At 39.8% G+C, this 12011-nt stretch overlaps 3 non-coding genes across 3 annotated transcripts; 2 read left to right on the top strand and 1 right to left on the bottom strand.

Moving 5' to 3' along the window:
* The first annotated feature begins 3279 nt into the window (after positions 1–3279).
* Positions 3280–3385, top strand: TRNAL-CAA. The gene is made up of 2 exons: positions 3280–3317; positions 3340–3385. It is a non-coding gene; the product is annotated as a tRNA-Leu (tRNA).
* A 5181-nt stretch (positions 3386–8566) lies between these two features.
* Positions 8567–8671, top strand: LOC118904565. The gene has a single exon (XR_005022019.1). It is a non-coding gene; the product is annotated as a U6 spliceosomal RNA (small nuclear RNA).
* Positions 8672–11041: 2370 nt separating this feature from the next.
* On the bottom strand, positions 11042–11114 carry TRNAR-CCG. The gene has a single exon. It is a non-coding gene; the product is annotated as a tRNA-Arg (tRNA).
* Between the last annotated feature and the right edge of the window lie 897 nt (positions 11115–12011).

The following is a 12011-nucleotide window of genomic DNA, read 5'->3' as shown; positions in this document are numbered from 1 at the left end:
GACCCAGCAGGTACAGAAGAGCATCTTCCCCAGGAGCAGACAAGGCCTAGAAGGGACAGGTTCAGAGAATGAAAGGGAACTGGGCATGGCCCCTGCCATCCAGGATATGCAGTTGAGATGAGAGAATACACATGACAATTAAAGGCAACACTTAAAAGCACTAAGAAATTAAGAGCAAAGCTAGCATATAGTAAATAGATCCATTTGTTAATACCTTCATTTATCTGTGATCCTGACCGAAGTATGGATGGAAATCACACATCTCTCAGCAAAATAAAAAACAAAACTTGAAAGCTTAGTGTACCAATGGTGGGTGGATTGCTTCTTCACAAATGCGAGACAATGATTCTTTGATTCAAATAAACAACCAGTGCTAATTGTGCCCCGGCTGAACTTGACTATTGAGAATACAAGAGAACATGACCCTGTCCTTGGAAAAGTTAATAAAGTCAATTAAGAGGAGAAAAAATAACATGAAAAAGTGGAGATCGACAAAAGACCATTTGCGGATAAGTAAAACATTGTGTGCTGTAGGAGACCTCATTGTGGACCACGGTAGTCAGAAGAAGCTGAACACTTAGGTCTACATTTCTTCTTCAGTGCGCTTTTTTTTTGAGGCTGAGAGGCTGGTACCTAGTAACTTTGTCCTGCAATAACTTTTGACTTGATCATGTAATTAAATCACTACACTCCTGAACCTCCTTTAACCCAGTAATTTTTTTTTTTGACAATCCATTTGTTTAATTTTTTAAAACATCTTTATTGGAGTATAACTGCTTTACAATGGTGTGTTAGTCTCTGCTGTATAACAAAGTGAATCAGCTATATGTATACATACATCCGCATATCCCCTCCCTCTTGCGTCTCTCTCCCACCCTCCCTATCCCACCCCTCTAGGTCACAAAGCACCGAGCTGATCTCCCTGTGCTATGTGGCTGCTTCCCACTAGCTATCTATTTTACATTTGGTAGTGTATATATGTCCATGCCACCCTCTCACTTCGTCCCAGCTTACCCTTTCCTCTCCCCGTGTCCTCAAGTCCATTCTCTACGTCTGCGTCTTTATTCCTGTCCTGCCCCTAGGTTCTTCAGAACCATTTTTTTGTTTTTTTCTCAGATTCCATATATATGTGTTAGCATATGGTATTTGTTTTTCTGACTCACTTCACGCTGTATGACAGACTCTAGGTCCATCCACCTCACTACAAATAACTCAATTTCGTTTCTTTTTATGGCTAATATTCCATTTTATGGCTGAGTAATTTCTATGTGAGGTCTTTGTGAAGAATAATGAGAACGCTCAATCAAACCAGTGTAGATTATTCTAGGGGAACTGACTTTGCTAGGGTATTAATAAAGTAGCTTAGATTTCATATTGTGCAAACAATACATGAAAATGACAGTATTGCCCCAGGTACATTTCCACATAAAACAGTCAAGAGATTCATTTCAAGGTTGGAAATTAAAGCTCGTTTTTTGGGACTTCCCTGGTTGCGCAGTGGTTAAGAATCCGTCTGCTAATACAGCGATGCCCGGGTTCGAGCCCCAGCTTGGGAAGATCCCACATTCCCACCACAAGTACTGAGCTTGCACTCTAGATAGAGCCCATGAGCTACAACTAGCGACTACTGAAGCCGGAGTGCTTAAAGCCCGTGCTCCGCAACAAGAAGAAACACCGCAATAAGAAGTCTGCGCACCGCCAAGAAGAGTAGTCCCCCGCACGCAGCAACAACCCAGTGCAGCCAAAAATAAATAAATAAACTGCACCTACCAAAATTTAAAAAACAATTTTTATAAACTGGATAAACTTTGATCTAGTGATTCCACTAATAGAAATAATTATGGATATTTGAAAATATTTATGCAAGGATGTTCTTTAGAGTATGTCTCATCAAAATGAAAAAAAAATCCTATGTTCAACAATATCCATTCGATATGGGATAATTGCAGTACTTTGCAATTTAAAAAATTATAAATTTTTAAGAAGTTACAGTCGCCTCGTCGGGAATCACTTCTGGGACAATTATAGCTTATGAAAGAAAATAGAGCAAATCTCAAATCTTGAGGGGAGGGAAATTAGGAAACTATTTTCCCCTATAGTTCTCACTCTCCATTTTCTCTATCAAAAATAGCATATGAAACCAAGGGAGTCTAGAAATCTCAGGTTCTACCGAAATTAAAACTATTTCTCTTTATGCAGAAAACAGAACTAACCTTAGCCATACATAAAGGAAAAGGAAAACCTTTGTGTATCAATAAATACAAAAGGTAACCTATCGGGACAAAATCTACTTAAAATTCCCAAATCTATGTTTCTACTGTCTGAACTTCACAGCCCAAACACAGCAGTTGAAACAAGTGAGTCAAATATACTTGTTGAGTTCCTACCATGTATGCCAGGCACGGTCCTGGGCAGGCACTGGGCCTACAAAGGTTATTTTCGCAGTTTCCCTGACCCCTAAGGACTCTCAATCCAGTTGGAGGAATGATTTCTTATTTTTTAGTCTCAGGATTTCATTAAAATATGTGACCTTCCAGACTCAGAGCTCAGATTACTTTGCACAAAGCTGAGACAGCTGGAAAAGTCTGAGTCAGGAGATGTGGCACGTCCCTCATTTCCCCCCCGCTATCCCCCTTAAAAATCGCCATTTTATCCACGACCTGGCAATGGACGCCATGGAGACTTTCACTCCGGAATATCTGTGAGTGACCAGGAAGGTCAGGAAGCAAGCGTGTCGCTCCCAGAGTTTCTCTGGACCTGGGACAGGTCAATCCCTTGGGGCAGAAACTGGCCTTGTCAAGTCTACACCGGCGGGAGCTGTCGCGCCCTACAAGGATTTTCTCGGGCTGTTCGTCGGCTGTCACTTTCGGAGCCCAAAACAAACACTTCTCGAGTGGCAAGGCAGATCTGGGGACGAAAAGGAACCTAATAGAGAAGATAAAATGGTTCATGCCATAGAATCGGGGTCTTTTGCTACATTTTTGGTGATGTTCCTCACTGTCTTCAAAAGAAAGAAAGCCTAGGGCGAGGCTAACTACGCTCAAGATTTTGGTAAAGATTAGAGGCTGGAAAACCCACCAAGCGACCTGAGCTAAATGATGTTCTTTTTTCCCTTCCCTCCCGAAATATGAGCGGTCTTCCTTTTCAGTCCACAGGCGGCCTTTTATTCTCGGACCGTTACCCCGCGACCCGGACGTAAACCCCTCTCTGGAGTATACGTCACAGAGACACTGCTCTTTGTGTCTATTTCAATAGAAAATCTCGCTGTTTTCGTAGGGTGTCAGGATGGCCGAGTGGTCTAAGGCGCCAGACTCAAGCGAAGCTTCTCTAAATTGGGGATTCTGGTCTCCGTATGGAGGCGTGGGTTCGAATCCCACTTCTGACACACCGTTTTTTTCCCTTCCCCTAATTTCCAAAACAAAAGTATTGATAAGCGCAATATGCATAAGCAATTTATCAACTCACTGTGTTAAAAACTGACTTTTAAAAATTTCTCACAGGGACTGTTAACACCAAAAATATTGAAAGCTGAAGCATCGCGATATTTTTTGGAAGCCACGATATTTTGGAGCGAAAACGCTTAATAAAGACAGGAGAGTACTGCAAGTGTCGGTTTTTCTGAGGCATCGCGAGATAATCTAGAAACAGCGAGTTTTGGGAACCCAGATAGTTCCGTTCGCTTTGGTGCTGGAGGAGAAAGGGGGCGATGGTCCGGTACCCTGCCTGCTTATCTATCCGGCTTATCCACTTTGTTGCAGACCCAGGCCCTGCCCTGAATACTTCCTGTAGCACTTTCCTACCAACCCCACTCCCCTCTGGCTCATGGCAGTGCTGTCTGCAAAGAAATCTTATATAGATCCTCCGGTCTCTTCTCCATTTTCAAAAGTCATGTACTAGTTCTGAAACATTTCCTTTGTAAGTTATGCACATTCACACTCACGTTGGCATCTGATAATTATTTTGTTTCCTCAGTCAAAACTGAGTGCCGTTGTAACTCCTGAATTAAATGTGGAAGTTATACTTTCCTCCTCCAAATCTAACCACCATCAGTATTTTACTATATTTCTTACACTCCTGTTTTCTCTGCATTCGTGTATATATATTCATAAATATTTTGTTCGTTTTTACAGAAATGCAGTCATACGAAACATACCATTCTCTTACACACTATTTCGCTTAATAGATCTTGAGCTCTTTCCATGTGAACACTTAATCTTTTTTCTTACAAAGGAAATGTTGCAAATCATTCCACAGGATAGGTAGATCCTATTTCATTTATCTACTTTTTTTTCCTGAACATTCACTGTATTTATAATTACCATTCTTTCAACAAATATTTAATGAGTGCTTATTATGTACCAGGGGATGCAACCCTGGTGCTGTGGCAGTAGAATAGAATAGGGTAGGATAGGATAGAATTAAATTTAAATTTAATTTTAAAAACAGTAAAATAAGTTTATACTCTGTGTTGCTTATATTCCTGTCAAATGACTGATTCTGCCTCAGGAACACGACATTCCAAGATTCCCTTATCTCTCAGGAGAAGACTATACACATCCCGGATCTTGAGACAAATTATTTAATGCCAGCTATTGAAGATTCATATATACTGACCCTGTATTTCTCTGTCATTATGACCACTCATGACTACTCATTTGATCTTTGCTTTTTATCCTAATAGTCAAAATGCAAGAGACTAGGCAGGTGAAAAGAAAACCTGGTTTATTTGACAATTAAATTCTCCAGAGACATTCATCAGAGACAGATCCAATTGTTTGATTTGAGAGGTCACATTCTGAGCTCAGATGGCTGGAACCAAATGGTTTCAAGTACTACCAAACATGCTCAGCTCCCTGCAGTTCTTAAATTAACTGTGGTTAACTGAAATATGAAATGAAATATAAAAGCTTACGGAGAGGAAATCGATTCTCACAAGACTTCTATTATTTTTATTAAACACATAACTGTACAGGGCATATTATATCATATACATGTATATCCACTGCCTAATAAAATCATTTTCAGAGGAGCAGACAAGTGTATCTATGAATACTCTGGAAGAATGTGTATTTTCTTTGGAGAACTGGGTGAATTGAAAAAAGTCAGGAAGATAGTTGAAGTGAAGAGATAGCAGCTGTTTCTCTTGGAGAGTTCTAGAAGAAAAAAAGAAGCACGGATGCTATCATAAATGACTTTTCATATGACTGTGATATTGGATTTTCAAAAGGTTAATTTTAGTTTAAAAAAACCCACACAATTACAGAATCTTAACAAAACTACTTTTTAAGAGGAAATTTCCCGTTTCACTTGCAAGCGCCTCTCGGAATTATTGAGAAGATACTCCACCACTTCATTCATCCTCTTCTTTGCCCTCCCCATGGGAAGAGAAAACTGAGTAAGAGTCAATAAGGGCTTTTACCTTCTTTGACCCACATTTCTCTTTTGGGTGGCATTAATGTTCAGCTGTCCTTTTGTGGTCTCCCTTAGCCCTTTGCTTTGGTGGTTTCTAGGGGTACCTGTGTCTTCACGAGCTGCCGGGTGAGTGTGTCTACTGGGTTCCAGGTGTAGTTCCAGTGTGTCTACTGGGTTCCAGGTGGGTTCCAAACCATGTTTTTCAATCTACATTTACCCCCCACAAAGTTGATATTTTATTTCTGCCACTAGTGAATATGCCTCAATTGTTTCCGAATTGTTAAATGATACTTTTTAAAAAACGGTAAAATTATGACTTTCACACTAATAAAAACATATATATGTCAAAGACTACTTAATTCATGAAAAATGTAACAAGCAGTAAGATGTTACAACTGGTTCAAAAGAAAATTCAAAGTACCACATATTTATAGACAGTCTGTAATGTTGGAATAAATTTACAAATGGATTTTTTTAACCTGTCAATTTCAGGGCAATGATCAATTGCATTCCACTAAACACAGTTCACCTGCATTTCTGTGGATGAAAATCATTTGCACTATTATCAGTTTTCTACAACTTAGAGTTGTAAGACACCTCAAATCTATGAAAGTTGTTCTTATGGACTGAATATGTTCCCTCCTCCCTCCCCCCAATTCGTTTGTTGAAACCCTACCCGCTAATGTGATGGTATTTGGACTTGGGGTCTTTGGAAAGTAATGAGGATTAGATGAGGTCTACCCTCATGAAAGGGATTAGTGTCCTGAGAGAGCTTACTTCCTCACTCTGCTCTAAGAAGACAGCCTTCTACAACCAGGAAGAGGTTCCTCACTGGAACCCTGACCTCTCGGACCACCCTGATCTCAGACTTTCTACCTTCTAGAACAGTAAGAAAGAAATTTCTGTTATTTAAGCCATCCAGTTTATGATATTTTGTTATAGCAGCCCAATCTGACTAAGACAGTTGCCCTAGACAAAATATTGAGTATAGTTGCCTGTGCTATACAGTAGGTCCTTGTTGGTTATATATTTTATATATGGTAGAACATGCAAGTGCTTTATATGTATGTTTTTCAAGTATTTTTATTTTCATTAACATCAGGGTAGTGATGACAAGAGAGAAAAGGAAAAATAGGAGAGGGGAAAATGACTAAAATTTCTATCTAATTCAATCACTTATGGTTTGAAGTATTAGCCTTTGAACTTTGACCCTTGACCTATTAGTCTCTTCTGTGAAAGCTTCCTCTTTCTTACTTCCTTTCCTCCTTTTCTCATTTTCTCTCCTCCCCTTTTCCTGGTCACCTCTGTATAACTGACCTCCCCCACACCTTGAGTCTTTTATCTTTAGCTGAAGATGGTAGTTAAGCCTGAATTCTAAGCCACCTCTTAGAGTTACTCATTTTCCCTTGGGTATCTCCCATGTATATATACATTTGTTAATAAACTTCTGTTTGTTTTTCTCTTGTTTATCTGACTTTCATTACAGGGGATCCAGTCAAGAACTTAGAAGAATAGAGGGAAAATTATTTTTTCCTCCACTACAAATTTTAAAATTCTACAAGCCTTTTCTGGGAGAGTCTCAACCATTGTTTCATCCATAAAAGAAGTAGGAAAGCAAAGCTAGACTGGGACCTGGTTACAGATTGTGCTGAAGAGGAAAGCAATGAACATTTGTTACAGGTTTTAGAGCCCAAGTTAATCTAGAGAGGTTGTAGGATATGAGTTAAATACAATCAAGTGATGACTTTTCAAAAGCGTCAAACTGTTGAATTCTCCTATCATAGAAGTCGAGCAAGAAACACAGTGACTGAGTAGAACTGTGAATACTTGTGGCAAAAGGCCAAGTTTGTTTCAAGTTCTTTGGAGCTTTGTTCCAAAGAACATATCATGAGACCATCTACTTCATGCTTTACTTCCAGGATTAAATGAGACAATGTGTGCAAAGTGCATAACTCTTTCTAGCACAAAGAAAGGGGTCTATAAATGCTATGAGTAGTGTTGGTACAGAGGCAAACAGCCAGTTAACTCTGGTGGTGTTGGGGAGTAAGTTTGAAAGTTTTAGCTGCTTCTCTGCTTTCGATGCAGGAAACTGAAGCTGGAGGAACCACTGAGAAGGCGAGACAGCCAACGTCCTAGAGAGGAGCGGGAAGTGACCTTGGTTTTTGTAGGCTAGGCTCGCTCTAGGAGTGGCCTCTTTAGGATCAGTTAATTTTTACCATCCCCATCTGGAGCTGCGGGGAGGAGGTCGGATTCACTGGCCGGAAGGGTGGGGTGAGTCAGGGGTGAGGTGGTTCCCGGCTGTGTGGACAGCTTGGAACTGCAGTTGGGGCCCACTTTTCTGCTCTGGCGCTCTCGGACGTTTCAAACTTGGGACTTCTTTGTGGTCCTCCGCATAGGTCAGACTCGGGTCCAGGGACCACCTGCTTTAAGGCTGGGCTGCACACTTTCTGCAGATCCTCAGCCCCTCTTCCCCTTCTCATCGGTGGGTGGGTGGGACTGAAAGTGCCAAGCTTCTAATCTCTTGGTGTTTCTGGTGACCAGCCTTATTCTGAGGCTATCTAAGGGCACCACCCTAAATTACCTCATTAGGATAAGAGCAAGGAAAAGGATAAGATAAGGATGTGACTGACAAACCACACTCCTATCATCACTATGAAATCCCAAGAGTTTGAGTAGCTTTGTGCCAGGAACCAGGGACAAAGACCACATATATTTATTATACCACACTCACTTAACATTAGCAAATCCATCAGGGCATGCACAGGCATGAGTTGGCTGGAGCTTGGTTTAGCAGAGATAAAAGTTTTCAGTCATACTCCTTCAGGAAAGAGTCTCAGCCAGTGACCAGTTCCAAAGTCCAGCCTGACTCTTAGGCAAGAATGAAGAATATTTCATTTGAGCCTGTAGATACTTGAAAACTTTGAAACTCAGAAGGTAGGTGAAATATTCATTCACTCTGAGACTTCCCTTGTAAAAATAGTGTTTTGTAATATTCATGATTCCCTGCTTTCTGTCTCAGGAAAAGATGCTCATTATATCCAGAAAGGTTTATAAAACACATGATTGTGTACTAGCTAAAAATTGATTGGAGGGTAATAGGGAATGAGTACCTGACTTGTTTGGCTTTTAAAGTGTGAGTAAATAATGCAGAATCATGCTCGCTTCAACAGCACATACACTAAAGTTGGAAATGATACAGAGATTAGCATGGCCCTTGCTCAAGGATGACACGCAAATTTGTGAAGCGTTGCGTAATTTTAAAAGAAATTAAAAATGAAAATATCAGTAAATGAGAGTTTGACTAAGCTATCCTCAGAATGATAAATTTCATCCTAGCCACTGAGTTCATATGATGCACCTAACCAATACTATCCAGTGTAAAGCATGTCTAAGATTTAAAAGGTGAAGTTAAAATTCAACTAAATTGTGCATAGCTCCAGCTCAAATTAAAAAAGATACTTTAAAAAAATGTGGAATACCCAGCATAGAAATTAGGTTCAGAAGGGGACCAAACTATAACCACTACAACACAGGCCTAATATCTCCACTGATGAGTAGATATACAGTTGTCCCCTGCTATCCATGGAGGATTGGTTGGTTCCAGGACCCCAGTGGATACCAAAATCGATTGACACTCAAGTTCCTTATATAAAATGCCATAATTATTTGCTTATAACATATACACATTCTCTTGTATACTTTAAATCATCTCTAGATTACTCATAATACCTAATAGAGAGTAAATGCTATGTAAATAGTTGCTGGTGCATGGCAAATTCAAGTTTTGCTGTTTGGAACTTTCTGGAATTTTTTTCTGAATATTTTTGATATGGAGTTGGTTTAATCCATGGTTGCAGAACCTGCAGATATGGAGGTCTGACTGTAAATGAGATGAGTGTGGTCCACCATCAGAGTGTTCCTAGGAAAGCAATAGTACAAGTCGCCAAATCTGATTTCTCTTTGAAATCTAGTAGAGAATTCAGTTAACTCATCAGCTCTAGTATTCAATTTCTTATAAATTTGTTGTAGAACGGTAGCACTTTATTGAAATGACACATTGAAAATTCCTATTTTAACCCCATTTCATCCATTTTTATTACAGATATCTCCCTTTCATGGAACATGAGGTGAGAAAGAGACTGTACTTCACCACTTAAAATGTCATGCCTGTACTTCTCTGGTGGCGCAGTGATTAAGGATCCTCCTGCCAATGCAGGGGACACAGGTTTGAGCCCTGGTCTGAGAAGATCCCGCATGCCATGGTGCAACTAAGGCATGTAGATCTGGACTATGTATCTTTGGTGAACTTTATGTAACTTGTCATTGTGTCATTTTGATGAATGATCCTTTGTCTTGAAAATGTATATAACTGTATCACAGACCTCTAACAAGCAGAACAGTCCTCAGAGTTTTCTGAAAAACTGTCTCCCAGGTTATAATCCTTATGTTGGCCTGAATAAAATTCTCTTTTTCTTCTTTAGATGGACTGTTGATTAATTTTTCATCTACATTTGTATAAGTGGAATCATACAGTATTTGTCTTTTTGTGACTGGCTGATTTCACTTAGCATAATGTCCTCAAGGTCTATCCATGTAGTAGCATGTGACAGAATTTCCTTACCTTTTAAGACAATAATATTCCATGGTATATACCATATTTTGTTTATCCATTTATCCTTCTAAGGCTGTTTGGGTTTAATTCCACCTCTTGGCTATTGCGAATAATGCTGCTATGAACATGGGTGCAAATATCTCTTTGAGACTCTGCTTTTGATTCTTTTGGATATAATACCCAGAAGTGGAGTTGCTTGCTGGATCATACCATAGTTCTATTTTTAAATTATTTGAGGAACCTCCCTGCAGTTCAGATCCATTTATGGCATTTGCACTCTTGCTAAAACTAAACCTATCATGGCTACGTAGAAGTTGCTCCAGAGGACAGTTCAGTTGGAACAAAAGCCTTTGGTGGCTTCTGCCTTTAGGCTTCTCTCTGAGATTGCTATTTGGGAAGTAGAGGCCGTTATATTTATGGTAGCTAATGAAAATCTGGAGAACACCTATTTCAAACCATTCAGAGCCACAGTAGTAGAGAATCCTAGTAGACACCTTGTTTCCAGAAATTTAACTCACCATTACCCCATTTAATTGATTTTTTTAGTGACACCTTCCCTCCACCCCACCACGAAAAAAGTTCAGTATTTTAACTTTGAAAAGACCAAGTGCCTTCATATTCTCAGCGAGTTAGCACTATTATTCCTTATGCCAGGAATAATAAAACTCTGTTTAAAGGAGCCCCCATCCCTTATTTTTGATCTCAGCCCTTGGCTTATTTCTTTGATAGGACGTGAAACAAATTTTAGTTATTTTGTTTCTGTTTACTTGATTTCATTTGTTGGGTCCGGTAGAAAGTAAGCTCCTTGAGGACACGTGGTATTTCCTCCTTGTTCATTTGTACAGTACTCGTCACACACCAGGCCTCCAATATCTAAATGTTAAATAAGAGTTTATTTATTGAACTCACATCATCAACAAGAAGGGAAAGGAAGCAAATCAGATTTTAAATATCTTCCAAGCTTTATCCAACCCGGCAGTGAATGAGACCAGCGAAGGGAAAAAAAAAAAAAAAGGACGACCACGAAGGGACTCGAACCCTCAATCTTCTGATCCGGAATCAGACGCCTTATCCATTAGGCCACGCGGCCAGCTGATGGGAAACCTTTTTCACGTAGCGTACAAAAGGTATGTAAACAGGAGGGGGAGGGGGCTTTTCTACCGCGGATTCTGAAGATCTAGCTAAACAAGACTTCTCAAAAATTCACCAACAGTTAAACTATTTCCAACACTGTCTAAAAGTTGTAAAAACTAATACATAAATGTCAGGAACTGTTAGACGGTTCATCGTTGTGGACCTGTTGAAGTCTTTTGATTAATGACTTCGAGAGGTGGGGTAGAGAGGAAGACTTTGAGTCGAGAGCTGATGTCGCATCCATTATGGAAAACAGCAAAGAGGAAGGAGTGAGCACAGATGGTGCATTCGGAGGGTGGGAGTCTGAAGGGAATAATGGAGGTGCTGGAGGAAGGGCAGAGATAGCCTGGAAGCTTCATAGAAGGTTCTCCTGTAAGTGCAAGGTTAGCTTAAGCCTAGAAAAGAATAGTTTATTCAGTATATATATATATATATATATATATATACACACACACACACACATATATGCTTGTAGGTTTAAAAAGAACGGAGTGAATGGACGCTGTCAAGGAACTTGGTGATTTCCATGCTTGACTTGGATACTTCCCAAATTTGACTTGTTTTTGACAAGAAGATGTCCACTGGTTCCTTTATGGGTTAAGCCACAGAGCAATAGGGTTTTTTGAAAGAACCATGCTCATCAAAAGTGTGGGTGGAATAGGAAAGATGTGAAACGTCCAACCCTAGAAGTAAAGCAGTAACACTCATGTATCCATTTACTCAATGGTTTTGGTTTCTCGAAAATGGCCAGCTATTTGAAACAAAACCAAATCAAAGAGAAATTTCTCCCCTCCTTTATCTTACACTCTTTCACAAAAAGACTTTTCCCCACCAACGTCTCCCATCCTTCCCA

The sequence above is a fragment of the Balaenoptera musculus genome, chromosome 11, assembly GCF_009873245.2.
Source record: "Balaenoptera musculus isolate JJ_BM4_2016_0621 chromosome 11, mBalMus1.pri.v3, whole genome shotgun sequence".
Classification (NCBI taxonomy): Eukaryota; Metazoa; Chordata; class Mammalia; order Artiodactyla; family Balaenopteridae; genus Balaenoptera; species Balaenoptera musculus.
This window is presented reverse-complemented; position numbering and strand designations above follow the sequence as displayed.